This window comes from Trachemys scripta, chromosome 1 (genome assembly GCF_013100865.1).
Source record: "Trachemys scripta elegans isolate TJP31775 chromosome 1, CAS_Tse_1.0, whole genome shotgun sequence".
Lineage (NCBI taxonomy): Eukaryota > Metazoa > Chordata > Testudines > Emydidae > Trachemys > Trachemys scripta.
The window spans coordinates 176,995,481-177,011,725 of NC_048298.1; positions in this window are offsets into that span (position 1 = coordinate 176,995,481).

The window sequence follows — 16,245 nt, forward strand, 5'->3', positions numbered from 1 at the left end:
TCCCGGATGGTCAGCTAGGCAGGCTTAACTTCTTCAGATACCCCTAGGGAATGCCTGTGCCTCAGCATGGTTCCTCCAAATAATCAACCTCTCTTGAGAGAATATTCCTTTTTAAACCTACCAGAGTTATTTTGATTTCATGTGCTTGCAGTCCTTTTTCCTATCCTGACATTGTCTCTTAACAACTCTCAAGTGTTTGCTGAGAAGTGGCTTAACTTGAGCCATTCTTTTTCTTCCTATTTGTTTTTCCTGACAGCCCCCAGCTATACTAAATCAATATATTCAGACAGTAAACATCTCAGTAACCAGATGAACATACTATATTCAGAAATGATTACAGAGTGGCTCCAAATATGCCACAATACCCATCACCCTGCTATTACCCTGGTGGTATTTCTCCATACTTGCCGTCATTGGACAGGCTCATTTTCAGCCAGAGGTTGTTGGGTTTTTCTGTTCCTCTCCTTCCCATCCTCCATCCATCCTGTCACATAAACAACTTGTTTTTAAACATCTATAATATTTCACATTTTCCATCACACTTTCTGTGAATTTTTTTTTGCTAAGCGGCATCCCTCTCACATACTAACACATGAACAGAATGACTTAAGGGCACCAGTGATCAGGCTGGCCTCCTTCTCCTGGGCATTCTACCAGGGAGGGGAATGTGGTTATATTCAATTTAATGTGATTAATTTCTTTGTGGAATGAAGGAGAAGGAACTTTCTGCTGCTGCCACTCTAGTCTCGTTCATACTCCAGCCACCCCTGTGATTGTGGGAGAGGGCATACTTGGCCTGTACTGTTGCTGCTCATTATGTGGCAGGTGAGGAGTGTGCATGTGAATATGTTGCTGCCACATGACCAATGCCTGCTCAAAAGAGTGGAGAAGGTGGTGTTTAGACCCTTACCATACTGCCCTCACCTCAGGAAAAATGCAAATGACTAAGTGACCAGAGGAGGAGGAATCTAATTTTTTCTGTCTCTCTATCTAGTTTCTTATACCCTACCCAATGCCATGGTAACTGAGCTTTTCAGCGTCCTTAATTTGCTTTAACAAGAATAAATCTGGCAGTGTTTCCTGAGTTCTCAGCGGGTTCTGCTACCTTCACAATGCCGGCTGATGATATCTTATTGCATTAGGGTAGTTACAAATGCAGTGGTTTCACTAAAATATTTCTTTCATTGGGTTCTGTTGAAATGTTTCCCTTTTATCTTTCCTGTTTACACTTAACAGCGCTAGCAGCAGTAAATAATATATTTTTGTAGGGAGAAGTCTTCTAGTTCTTCTCCCCATCAGTAGTAAAGAGTCAGTGCCTTTAATAAGAGTAGTCCTCAGGTTCAATTAAGCTAAATATGGATCCTTACTGTCATGGCTTGCTTTCTGAAAAGATTCTTGACAGTTTATTGCCAACTCACCCATTTCGCTGTGTTTTGTAGGAATCTGTTGAATGAGTATCATGTATAAAATCATCTCTTCTTGAAAAAGTATCTAGGAACTCTTCTCTGGCATATTTAGGTCATCTCAGACAAGTTTCCCCAGTATTTCATATCTTGCACAACCTTGTTTCATTTTGTCAGTTATTGTGATATTTCTTGTATCTTGTAGCTTGATTATTTGTCAAAGTTCTTCAAAATTTTCAGCATTGTTCAGACAGTGATCCTTGTCAATCTGAAATAAATCAGAAGCAACTATTTGCCATAGCCTGCAAGGGATAGGGTGAGGGATCAGAGGGCCTTTTGGCAAAGACTGCAAGTGAAAGATACAAATAGTTGTACATGTGGAAAATGCTGCAGTGTGTGGTAATTTTATTTTGGCTGGGGTTGAATCTTTTACATTTTTCTGTGCCAGTTTGTCTCCTTTTGATTTTATTTAACAATTTGCATCCAATTGGAAAGAGGAGCAATTAGATTTGTGCTTTTTAAAAACAGTTGGTTGCTTACTTCTTATTTTATCTAAGTCTAGAACACTTACATTAGAAAATCAATTTTGGATTTTATCTCTGGTCAGACCTGGAGCTGTGTTCAGGGCTAAATTGAGGCAAATGTGAAAAAAATGAAGCTACTTTGAATTTATATTAGTGTAACTGGGAGCACAGTATGGGACATAGTCTGTATATATACACTGAATTTGTCGTACCTGGAAAAATATTGTGGCAAACAGCTCCTTTTCACTCTATGCATAATAGACATGGCCAAAAGCAGGATTTCTGATACACAATTCAAAATAAAATGACTTTTTTTTTTAAATTCCTTTAAGTTGGAAATTAAAACAAATGTTTAGGAAATGAAATGTGCTCCCCAAGACGCAGGAAGCTGATGACTGATTTTGACATTCTTGATAGTTGCATTGCTGTTGTGAGTAACAGGGCTGCCCCAGAGCTGTGGACTCTGCTGGAAGCAAGGCAGACCCCGAACAGTAGGCTTTCCCCTCAACCACAAAACTTGAAGGTTCCTAGGCTCCACAGCAGCCTATCAGCTGAGCTGGTTGGGATCCAGGCAGGTTTCGATTGAAAAATTCTTCAAACCCAAACCATTTTTGCTCAACATTTTGGGGTAGATGAATCATCATTTTCTGATGAAACTGTTTTATCAGAAAATTTCTAACCAGCACTAATGCATAGTTCTTTTCAGAAAAGGCAGCTACTCTTTCTGATAAAGTAAGTACTGGGGCAACTGATAGTGTAGTGGACCTGTCTGGATGGTAACACTTTAATATTAGGTTTTTTTTCAGTTTGATCTTTTAATCTGGAATGAAGTCTCCCATATTTCTGCCCACTTGCAATGTACTTGCTTTTCCATCAAACCCTTTAGTGTCTTGTTTTACAAATGCTAAGGTAGGAATAACTTGGAGAAATAATTGATAGTTCTCATATATCTCTTATTTCTGGTTTGGTGTTGCCATTTGATTTAATTTCTTCATTTGCTCATTGCTTGATTTTAGTCTCTTTGGTTGAAAAATATGTCCTACATGTGTAACATCAGGTACCTCTCTCTCTCTGCTTTGTTCACTTTTACTGCACGTTTCCTCTTGCTCTTTATGTCATTGTTTTTAACCTATCATTTCCCCCTTTTTATCCATATAAGGACACTGTTTACTATTTCCCTTGATTATCTCCATGTAAAAGATAATTTTCTGAAAGGGTGTGTGGGTGTATGTGCATAGGCCAAAAGTCCAATGGGGAGAAATTCATAGATTCATAGATTCTAGGGTTGGAAGGGACCTCGAGAGGTCATCAAGTCCAGACCCCTGCCCTCATGGCAGGACCAGATACTGTCTAGACTATCCCTGAAAGACATTTATCTAACCTACTCTTAAATATCTCCAGAGTTGAAGATTCTACAATCTCCCTAAGCAATTTATTACAGTGTTTAACCACCCTGACAGTTAGGAACTTTTTCCTAATGTCCAACCTAAACCTCTGTTGCTGCAGTTTAAGCCCATTGCTTCTTGTTCTATCCTTAGAGACTAAAATGAACAAGTTTTCTCCCTCCTCCTTATGACACCCTTTTAGATACCTGAAAACTGCTATCATGTCCCCTCTCAGTCTTCTCTTTTCCAAACTAAACAAACCCAATTCTTTCAGCCTTCCTTCACAGGTCATGTTCTCTTTAATCATTCTTTTTGCTCTTCTCTGTACCCTCTCCAATTTCTCCACATCTTTATTGAAATACGGTCCCAGAACTGGACACGATATTCCAATTGAGGCCTAACCAGCGCAGAGTAGAGCGGAAGAATGACTTCTCGTGTCTTGCTCACAACACACCTGTTAATGCATCCCAGAATCACGTTTGCTTTTTTTGCAACAGCATCACACTGTTGACTCATATTTAACTTGTGGTCCACTATAATCCCTAGATTCCTTTCTGCTATACTCCTTCCTAGACAGTCTCTTCCCATTCTGTATGTGTGAAACTGATTGTTCCTTTCTAAGTGGAGCACTTTGCATTTGTCTTTGTTAAACTTCATCCTGTTTACCTAAGATCATTTCTCCAATTTGTCCAGATCATTTTGAATTATGACCCTATCCTCCAAAGCAGTTGCAATCCCTCCCATCTGCAAACTTCATAAGCGTACTTTCTATGCCAATATCTAAGTTGTTGATGAAGATATTAAACAGAGCCACTCCCAAAACAGACCCTGTGGAACCCCACTTGTTATACCTTTCCAGCAGGATTGGGAACCATTAATAACTACTCTCTGAGTAAGGTTATCCAGCCAGTTATGCACCCACCTTATAGTAGCCCCATCTAAATTGTATTTCCCTAGTTTATTAATAAGAATATCATGTGAGACTGTATCAAATGCCTTACTAAAGTCTAGGTATACCACATTCACCACTTCTCCCTTATCCACAAGACTCGTTATCCTATCAAAGAAAGCTATCAGATTGGTTTGACATGATTTGTTCTTTACAAATCCATGCTGGCTATTTCCTATCACCTTACCACCTTCCAAGTGTTTGCAGATGATTTCCTTAATTACTTGCTCCATTATCTTCCCTGGCACAGAAGTTAAACTAACTGGTCTGTAGTTTCCTGGGTTGTTTTTATTTCCCTTTTTTATAGATGGGCACTATATTTGCCCTTTTCCAGTCTTCTGTAATCTCTCCCATCTCCCATGATTTTCCAAAGATAATAGCTAGAGGCGCAGATACCTCCACTGTTAGCTCCTTGAGTATTCTAGGATGCATTTCATCAGGCCCTGGTGCCTTGCAGGCATATAACTTTTCTAAGTGATTTTTAACTTGTTCTTTTTTTTTATTTTATCTTCCAAACCTATCCCCTTCCCATTGGCATTCACTATGTTAGGCATTCTTTCAGACTTCTTGGTGAAGACCAAAACAAAAAAGTCATTAAGCATCTCTGCCATTTCCAAGTTTCCTGTTACTGTTTCTCTCTCCTCAGTGAGCAGTGGCCTACCCTGTCTTTGGTCTTCCTCTTTCTTCTAATGAATGGATAAAAAGTCTTCTTGTTTCCCTTTATTCCTGTAGCTAGTTTGAGCTCAAGTTGTGCCTTTGCCTTTCTAATCTTGCCCCTGCATTCCTGTGTTGTTTGCCTATATTCATCCTTTGTAATTTGTCCTAGTTTCCATTTTTTTATATGACTCCTTTTCATTTTTTAGATCATGCAAGATCTCGTGGTTAAGCCAAGCTGGTCTTTTGCCACATTTTCTATCTTCCCTACCCAGCGGAATAGCTTGCTTTTGAGCCCTTAATAGTGTCCCTTTAAAATACTGCCAACTCTCCTCAGTTGTTTTTCTCCTCAGTCTTGATTCCCATGGGACCTTACCTATCACCTCTCTGAGCTTACCAAAATCTGCCTTCCTGAAATCCATTGTCTCTATGTTGCTGTACTCCCTTCTACCCTTCCTTAGAATGGTGAACTCTATGATTTCATGATCATTTTCACCCAAGCTGCCTTCTACTTTCAAATTTTCAACGAGTTCCTCCCTATTTGTAAAAATCAATTCTAGAACAGCTTCCCCTCAGTAGCTTTGTCAACCGTCTGAAATAAAAAGTTGTCTGCAATGCAGTCAAGGAACTTATTGGATAGTCTGTGCCACGCTGTGTTATTTTCCCAACATATATCTGGATAGTTGAAGTCCCCCATCACCGCCAAATCTTGGGCTTTGGACGATTTTGTTAGTTGTTTAAAAAAAAGCCTCATCCACATCTTCCACCTGGTTAGGTGGCCTGTAGTAGTCTCCTAGCATCACATCTCCCTTGTTTTTTACCCCTTTCAGCCTAACCCAGAGACTTTCAACACTTCCGTGTCCTATGTCCATCTCCACCTCAGCCCAAGTGGGTACGTTATTTATATATAAGGCAATACCTCCTCCCTTTTTCCCCTGTCTATCCTTCCTGAGCAAGCTGTACCCATCCACACCAACATTCCAATCGTGTATTATCCCACCAAGTTACGGTGATGCCAACATACTTCTCACATTTGTATAAATGCATCTAAGATACTGGTTTGATCTTGCCTCCCAGTTTTGCCCTAACCCTCCTTTCTCTCTGCCATTATAGCCCATGCTCCCTCCTATTTCCGACCCATCTGCCAGGTCTCCATGATCTCCACTTACCTGTCTTGAGTAAATTGTACTCCATTTTGCTTATTTTGCTTTATGCTTCACGTTGCTAGCTTTGAATTAGTAAGAAGAACTTGTTCTGAGTTTATTCTTTGCTCATTGTGTTAATGATTGTCCTTAGAAGGATAGACGTTTTATGGTTATAATTATTGCCTTATTTACTGTTTGGTTTGTGAGCAAAGAATGTATGGTATACTAATTAACTGAGAAGAGACAGCTGGGCCGGATGGTCAAGAGGGGAGTGGAGGAGTCGAGAGGCAGAATCACTCAGATGGCAGATTGACAACCTAAAGCAGAGGCATACACCCCAAGGACAAGATAAAGAGTTGAGCCAGAGGGATGAGATAAGAAACAGCTGCAGATCCCCCCGGTAACAACTCAGAATAATACTAATTAAGAGCAACCTTGAATACTTCATGATTGACAGCTACGGTGTGACACAGCAAGGTCCATAGTCTTGTATGGGAACTTATCACTATAAAAGAAGGTTGTATTGCCATGGGACTTTGGGTTCGTTCTGCATTAACATCGGAGCTTCAAGCATGTTCGACAGAGGCCCAGCTCCACTCCCTCCTGTGCAGTTTCAACTGGCCACTGGAACTGACCGAGCAATACTAAGGACTGGTAACTATAAGATCCAGCTGCAGAACCTTCTGGTGTGTGTGTGTGAATGTAAGCATATGCTGATTGTAATGCTTAAATTGTACTCTCAATAAACGCGGCATATTGCCTTATCACCTTTAAAAAGATTTGGTGTGCTTTTTATAAGCACAACATGTGTGTGTTGCTGTAGAGTACTTCTGTCTTCTATTATGTCTAATAACAGTATTTCAATTTTTTGACGAATGATATATTAAAGGGATTATGTATATTATAGTAGTACCTCAATGCTCTAGCTGAGTCCTTGCCCTGAAGAGCTTGTAGTCTAAATGAGCAAGAAAGACAAAGGGTGCATGGGGAAATGAAGCACAGAAAAGTAAAGTAACTTGTTCAAGGTCATCTCATGGCACCATTAAAATCAATAGAAACTTTGCTATTGACTTCAGTGGAGTCAAGATTTCACCCCTTGTCTTCTGACTCTCAGTTCAAGGACCTATCCACAAGTCCACACTATTTTTCCATAAAACAGAGTCACACAACACCTGATCTCATCAAATTCAACTACCTAAATGCTTTTGCTAGTATATCCTATGTACTATATTATATGGAGGGGTGGTCAGAAATTTTCTGACGGAACATTTTTCTGTCAGAAAATGCTGATTTGTCGGAAGTGAAGCATTTCATGGAAATATGTCACTTTCAATAAAACTTTGTTTTAGGAAAGAAATGATTTTTTTTTATAAGCTGAAAAAGTTCCAAATCAGCATATTCAGAATGGAACATTTTGGGGGTTTGGTTTTTTTAATTACTTTTTGTTTAAAAAAATATTTTATATATTATTATGAAAAATAAATAATTATTTACAATTATTGAAAATTGGAATAAAATGTGAAAGTTCTCACTCAACCCCCTTCAGTTGGTTTTGTTCCATTTCAGAATGGAAAATAATTCAAAACTGTGGTATTTATTGTGAAATACGAAAATCCAGTTCCTGCCTAGTTGTAATTACATGTACTATAGTATAGGTATCCAGCAGCTAAAAAGTTCTCTACTGTTTTCACAGGGTACAATATTTTTTTCCTGTGATCTTGTTTATATCTTTCAGACCTACTGTAGTCTCATATAATATTGCCAGTGCCCATGTATTTTTCTGTCTCTTAAATTACTGAATTAGCTAAAAGGTTTTTCTACCTTTGTCTATTACTCCAGATTTCTTCTACCATTCCAATTTATCCCCTTTTGTTTGATTTTAAGAGGTACTTTTTTGAGTGTATTTGCTTCTGTTTGCTCCATCAGAATGTGATGATGCTTTTGTAAGAGATAATCATGTATGTTATCTTTAGAACTATCATATTTTGTAATAATGATATTTTGAAAACCTATTTTTATGTATTTCTTGCACACTCATTCTGGATCTGTAGTGTACATTCTTGCACAGAGATTTATGCCTGCATATATTATTTGTATGAGCACTGCTGTACTTGTATATCTACGCCAGGACTTTGCTTGTTTTCTCATATTTATTATATATTCATCTACATGGGCAGGCTGACCTTGATTCTTCAAGTTAATGGCATGCCTCTTTGCATTATGCTTTGAAGTTCTCAAGAATATTTATTACAATCTGTTTTATCTCCCTCTCTTTTCCCAGTTACATTTATGATAGATTCCTAGGCTTGGAAGATGCTCTCTCAGAGTTCAATTGGAAGTCTTCAGATAACCTCAAATAATGTTGAAAGAGCCAACAATTGTGCGACAAATCATAGTCTCAAAGAGTACCAACTGAGATTGTAGTAATGGTGCATCTCACACAAAGTAGGTTTAAATCTATTTAAATACTGAGATATAAAACCTCTACTGTTGCATTCATATATAGAACTCCCAGAGACATCATTATGGCAGAATTTGTATCTGAAGGAAGAATTTGGCAGTCCAACTTAATAGTGGCTTTATGTATAATGAATCATATTTTCAGTCTGTCTCCCTACTGTTGGTTTGGATTGCTCACTCCTTCTCACAGTGGTAGAGGAAGATAAATACAGACCCCCACAGATCCAAGTCTCTGATTCTAAAAGGGACAAAAAATAGTATTTCTGTCATATTCCTTCAGATGATGTCATGAAATCCTGATGGTGCAACAAAGATATCATGTTTAGAGCTGGTTACATATTATTTTTTGTTGAAAATTTGAGAAGTAAACAAAATGTTTTCATTTCCATTTGTTTTCTTCTCAAATATTTCTGTTTTCAAAAAGCCATTTTTCACCTGAGAGTTTTGATGAAAACTGTTCAATCAGCTCTAGTTGTGATATTATGATGAACATATTATAATATCAGTTCGGGTTAAATTTTGTCAGTGCAATTGCCCTAATTCTTCTCCCCTGTGTTGGTGTTCCTCTCTTATTCTAACTTTCTTTAGTTGTCCTGTGCTTTCTTTCTAGTTCATCTGCTGTTGAGGCTCAGAAGAAAATGAACTAATTGATAACTTGCATTTTACTTCCACAATCTAAATCACATTACCAAGTAGTCAAAAGGCATTTCCTTCTTCCTGAGAACTACATCTCCCAAAAATTTGATACGAACAAGGTCAGGCATTTCATTAATGGTCAAACAGTAGATAATGCTCATTTTATATATATTCTTGGATTTGAAATTTTATATATTTCTTGGGAGACACTACCGCCGCTGTTGGTGGTTGGAGTAGTTAAGACAATGAGAGAGCTCTCTTTTGTATTGGTGCTGCTGTGCCACTGTTAGCTCTCTAATGTAGCTGTAGCCTTTCACTCTATCCTTTGGCTGTAATAATGGCTACATTAATAATGATCCTGTAGGAGCATGGATCTTGAATCCACCCATGGCTCTTCCCACCAGCCATGCAATCAACTCCAGAGGCGTTAATATAGTGGAGGCCTTGCATGTGACCTCTACACAGGGGTGATGTCAACAAAGAAGAATAAAAAGAAGGAGCTAATGAGAAAGCGTTTTACACAACATGTAGAATCCCAAATGCAAGTTGATCGTGTCTCATATCAACACTACGGGAAGACACTAATAATACTGTGTTTCTTATAGCACTTTTCTCAATGTGTTTTACAAGGGACATCAATACCATTCTCCCCATTTCACACATGGGGAACCAAGGCACAGAGAGGGGAAGTGACTTGTCCAAGGTCACTCAGCAGGCCTGAGATTAGAAACCAGCTCTCCTAAGTCACAGTCCAGTGTTCTGTCCACTAGCTCACACTGCCTCGCTAGAATAAGATAATTAGAGATATTAACATGTAGTGTATTTTCTGAAAAATGCAGTGGATTTGGGAGCAAATCAGAACAAAGCCAAAATTTGCAGGCATTTTTTAACATTGCATTTGGCTTGCAACCAGCACATGATGTCCCAGCCATCTACCCTGCAGCATTCCCAGGTCCCAGTCTCGCAAACCTTCTGCATATAAATAGGAGTTGCATGTATGGACAGATTGAAAGACTTTTCCTCCCTCCCCATAGTGAAATGTACAGTGTAAATAAGCCAGGAGTAAAATAAATAATTCAGAGTTTTGGTGTTTTTCATTATATAATAAACCAATGTTTACTGTTACATCTGTTATTTTTTCTATCAGGCATTTAAAGATAAATGTCAATTCTGAACTATAGTGACACTATATCAGATAATATAATGCTAACATTTCATTCCATCATTTTGTGATAATAAAATGGTGATAAACATTTTCAAGTACATTAAAGTAAAAAAAAAAAAAAATCAGGATCACCCCATTTGAAGTAACAAATTTTCCATAGCAGTAATATATATGTGATGATACTTGTAATCCTGTTTTTGTCTCCGGGTCATATGCACGTTTCTGACAAATCTTCACATAATTCTAGCACATAAATGACTTAATGGCACTGGCATATGTACTTTGGGGAGGGGGGAAATGTAGTGAGTTTCATCTATGATGAAACTATTTTCTCAGTGAATCAGTTTCACTTTAAATATCTGTTATATCATATAATATCTAAGAGAGCATACACTTAGCAACATTACTGTAGGCAAAGCATATGTGCTGTTTTATTAACATTTTTAACAAGTATTCTGGCTGTCAGTTCTTAGAAATAAGTGAATTTGCAGGCAAAAGGTTTTTCATTTTTTTTCCTTCGTCCAAGGTTCTTATGGAATCTGCAATAGCAATAAGAATACATGCTTTGCAAAACTGACGAATATGTCCATGTTTTCCCAGTGTAATGTTGTCCTCTAGGCATGAAAAGGTAGATAATGCAAAGTGACAAGAATTGTCTCACTCTATCTGAAAGAATACTTTAAAACAGCCACAGGTAATTGCAACAGATTAATATTAAAGCACAAAAAATGAAATATTGAACACATTATATCTCTTTAAAAATACAGGAGATAGAACTCACAATATTTTTTCCAGTTATTTGTTGAGGCATTTATATTTTCTCTTGCTATGTATAAAAATCTTTAGGACAGAATCCAGAGCAACCTGCAATTATTACATCAGATGTTAGGTATTATAAAAATACCCATTTTACTTAATTTGATACAAATTATCCCAAGAATATCAAACAACAATTAAGGTCTTTCTGAGACTAAGAAAACCAAGAGAAAATGTGAGTGGAACTGTAAGCTCATGCCCTAACTAACAGGTAGAAGGGCAGCAGAAAATTCAGCTCTGGATTCGAATTTCAGGAAAGAACACAAAGGCAAAGTTTGGGGGATGTTCAGATGCAGTAGTTTGGTTCTTCCTCATCTCAAATCAGGAAACCAAATTAATCTTCTTTTTCCAAATCTTATACCATGTAACTCCCCTCTTTAAATCCCTCCCCTGGTTCCTTTTTACCTATCACATCAAGCTTAAGATAGTTGTCTTTGCCATTAAGACTTCTCCCATACCTTAAGCTTTGTCTTATTTCTTATCACTTCCCACCTTGCTCCCCCTTCACTCCATCATTGATGCCAGACTCCTTTTTTATGCTTCTTGCTCGCAGTTTTATCTTTGTGCCTTTTCCTATGCCACCCTCTATAACCTCCCTATCTCAGTGTGCTGTCAGGGGAGCCATTTCAGATTGTGGTGGTGGTGGTGGGGGGGGGGGGGGGGTTAACTTTAAGTGTAATTCCAGCGGCTACTTAGGCATTTCAAAATTCTAGGGATTTTTTGGCAGATAATTTAGCAATTAGCTGACAAGAGCACTGTATCTAATTCCTATATAAAAGAAAGAAAATTAAATAAATATTAGATCCACTCAACTCTAATACTACATGTTCTGACATTTTGTGGCAAGTCACTTAAGGGACACTGGTTAGGTTTAAAATTTTAATGTATGTTTTTATTTTGTTACTAACTCTGCAGAGAGACAGAGACCCCGTCAGGACTCCTGGGTTCTATCTCAGATCTGGGAAGGAAGTGGGGTTTATTGGGTTACAGTGGGGGCTGATACATATGGGTTATACATAAGAACCTCAGAATGGCCATACTGGGTTACAACAATGGTCCATCTAGCCCAGTATCCTGTATTCCAACAGTGGTCAATACCAGATGTTTCAGAGGGAATGAACCGACTGGGCAATCATCAAGTGATTCATCCCATCGCCCAACCCAGTTTCTGGCAAACAGAGGCTAGGGACAAGCAGAACATTGTGTTTCATCCCTGCCTATCCTGGCTAATAGCCATTGATGACCTATCCTACATGTACTTATCGAGCTATTTTTTTAACCCTGTTATAGTTCTCACCTTCACAATATCCCTGGCAAAGAGTTCCACAAATTGACTGTGAAGAAATACTTTCTTTTGTTTGTTTTAAATCTTCTGCATATTAATTTCACTGGGTGATCCCTGGTTCTTGTGTTATGGGAAGGAGTAAATAACATTTCCTTATTCAAATTTTCCACACCATTCATGATTTTATAGACCTCTATCATATCCCCCCTGACTCATTTTTTCTAAACTGAAAAGTCCCAGTCTTTTTAATCTCTCCTCATACAGAAGCTGTTCCATATCCCTAATAATTTCTGTTGCTCTTTTCTGTACCTTTTCCAAATCCAATTGAGATAGGGTGACCAGATCTCCATGCAGTATTCAATATGTGACATACCATGGATTTATATAGAGGCAATAAAATATTTTCTCTTAATATCTGTCCATTTTCTAATGATTTCCAATATTCTGTTAGTTTTTTTTTTGTTTTTTTGTTTTTTTTGATTGCCACTGAACATTGAGCAGATGTTTTCAGAGAACTATCCACAATGACTCCAAGATCTCTTTCTTGGTGGGTAACAGCTAATTTAGATCCCATCATTTTGTATGTATAGTTGGGATTATATTTTTCCATGTGCATTACTTTGCATTTATCAACACTGACTTTCATCTGCCCAGTCACTCCGTTTTGTCAAATCCCTTTGTAACTCTTTGCAGTCAGCTTTGGACTTGATACAAAGTTACTCAAGATAGTTATCTGTAAATATTGCCAACTCTCTGTTTACCCCTTTTTCCAGATCATTTACGAATATGTTGAACAGCACTGGTGCCAGTACAGACCCCTGGGGGACACCACTATTTACCTCTCTTCATTCTGAAAACTGACCATTTATTCCTTCCCCTTGTTTCCGATATTTTAACTGGAGTGCCCTGGCAATGCTTTCAGGATCATCTAATGATCCTTAATTTAACGACAAGCCTTTTGTTATCTTAATCACCCTGCCTCTGTTTATATACAAACTGCCTGTCCGAAGGACGGAAGCTGGAAGCAGCACAGAAATCATCACATATCATTCTCAAACTGTGTTGCCGTTAAGAGCTCCATCTGGGGCTAGGACTTGCACTGTGAGCGGAATCCAGTATGAAATGGGAGGGGGGCAGGAGCCCCCCTCTGTGCCCCTCCCTAAATGGCACCCCTGTGCACTGTCCTCTCTTGCTCTATTCAAATCCCTTATGCCTAGACACTTTTTTTTCTGGGTCAGGAGGCAATGTGAGAATCATTGCCTGGGGTGGGGAAAATTATATTGCTTTTGTCCAAACGGCATCTGATGTTGACTAGATAAAAAGAGGACTTCAGTCTGATTTTTGTTGGCAAGTTTAAAATTCATACAACAACATGTGTAGTTGCTGGTGAGTATTTGCTTCAGGTTGGGGGGTTGTCTGTAAGCGAGGACTGGCCTGCCTCCCAAGGTCTGTGAGAGTGAGGGATCATTTTCCAGGATAGTTTGTAGATCATGGATAATGTGCTGGACAGGTTTTAGCTGGGGGCTGTATGTGATGGCCAGTGGTGTTCTGTTATTGTCCTTGTTGGGCCTGTCCTGTAGTAGGTGATTTCTGGGTACCCGTCTTGCTCTGTCAATCTGTTTCCTCACTTCCCCAGGTGGGTATTGTAGTTTTACAAATGCTTATCAAGTCCTCGCTTACAGACAACCCCCCAACCTGAAGCAAATACTCACCAGCAAATACACACCACACCACAGAAACACCAACCCAGGAACCAATCCCTGTAGCAAACCTCGTTGCCTACTCTGTCCCCATATCTACTCTGGTGACACCATCAGAGGACCCAATCACATCAGCCACACCATCAAGGGCTCATTCACCTGCACATCCACTAATGTTATATATGCCATCATGTGCCAGCAATGCCCCTCTGCCATGTACATTGGCCAAACTGGACAGTCCCTCCGCAAAAGAATAAATGGACACAAATCGGACATCAGGAATGGTAACATACATAAGCCAGTAAGTGAACACTTCAATCTCCCTGGTCATTCTACTACAGATTTAAAAGTCACTATCATTGAACAAAAAAACTTCAGAAACAGACTTCAAAGCGAAATAGCAGAACTAAAATTCATTTGCAAATTTAACACAATTAATCTGGGCTTGAATAGGGACTGGGAGTGGCTGGCTCATTACAGAAGCAGCTTTTCCTCTCCTGGAATTGACACCTCCTCATCCATTATTGGGAGTGGATTGAATTGGCCCTGTCAACACTGGTTCTCCACTTGCGAAGTAACTCCCTGCTCTCCATGTGTCAGTATATAATGCTTGCATCTGTAACTTTCACTCTATGCATCCGAAGAAGTGAGGTTTTTACCCACAAAAGCTTATGCCCAAATAAATCTGTTAGTCTTTAAGGGGCCACCAGACTCCTTGTTGTTTTTGTAGATACAGAGTAACACGGCTACCCCCTGATACTTGACAGTTGCAATCAAGGAAAAAGTCAGAAACTACCTTGCTCTAAAGACTGTTTAGGCTTAAATTAAATTCCTAAGGGGATGTATTCACATGCACAAATAGCAGTTAGTGCCTAACTCCCACTGAATTTCAATGGAACTCTTCCATTTGTAAATTGCAAATCTCTCCTCGGTACAAGTTTATAGCTGCAAAGTTAACACATGCTTTCCTACAGTAGCAATAGTGAATATCATTATAATTAGAAACTTACAATGAAATCTTAATGAGAAACATGAGATAATACATCATCATCTAATATAATGACACCTATTAGGATGTTAGAGCTCAACTCATCAGTAGTGTACTTATGAATACTTATCTTCATTTTTATGGAATTTCTGTAATTTAACGGATGGGTGTAATTACTGAAATGAATGAAGGAAATACCTGATTACTTACTGACCCTGAAGGAAGGTGCAGCATAATTCATGTATCAAACAGGACAGGACCAGTGTACAGCAGGAACAAAAGATTTTTTCATTCATGAAACTGGATGCACCTGGATATTGAAACAGCAAAACAATTTTGTTATTTAATAAAATAATAGCTCTATGTAAAGGACAGTTCTTCATTGGCAACTGGCTACACAGTATGACCTAATGGTGTTCCCCTGCTCTGATTTCTACTATTCTATAATCTCACTACATGTAGAGGTGTTGGAAAGATTTTGCATGGATTTGGAAATATATTGTATATACATTAATCCAAGGATTTTTTTTAAATTGCAGATCAAAGACAGTATGACAAATAATTACATAAGAACAAAGGTTACAGTGGGAGATAGTTTCATAAAAGGATTGTATAAGCCTAACAAGATACCCTTTCATATGTCTTTATTTTTATAGAACTTCTGGGATGGATCTTTTCATAAAGCAAGAATTTGGTCAAATATATTCTCTTTGTTTATTTAAAATATTTTTGTTTGCCCTAATTCATGTGATATAGCTAAGTGGCTACGTAGTTGGTGTGAGCTGCTAAAAGAGTTAATCATTTTCCCTGTTGAAAAAAATAAAAGCTTCCAGAGCAGTTTTAGGGTTTTGGGATCAAAGGGAGGTGTTGGGGCTATGCCACTGAACCATAATAACAATCTAGCAGCCAACAACATAAAAACATTCTCTTTCCCCACTTTTTCCTCCCATCCCCCTGATACACTTACCCCACTCTGCCTTCCCCTTCCATCTCCCAGGATTGTTCCTTTCACCCTCTGGTTCCTTATCATCTATCTATCTATCTATCTATCTATCTATCTATCTATCTATCTATCTATCTATCTATCTATCTATCGATCTATCGATCTATCGATCTTTTTTATTCAACTTTCCCC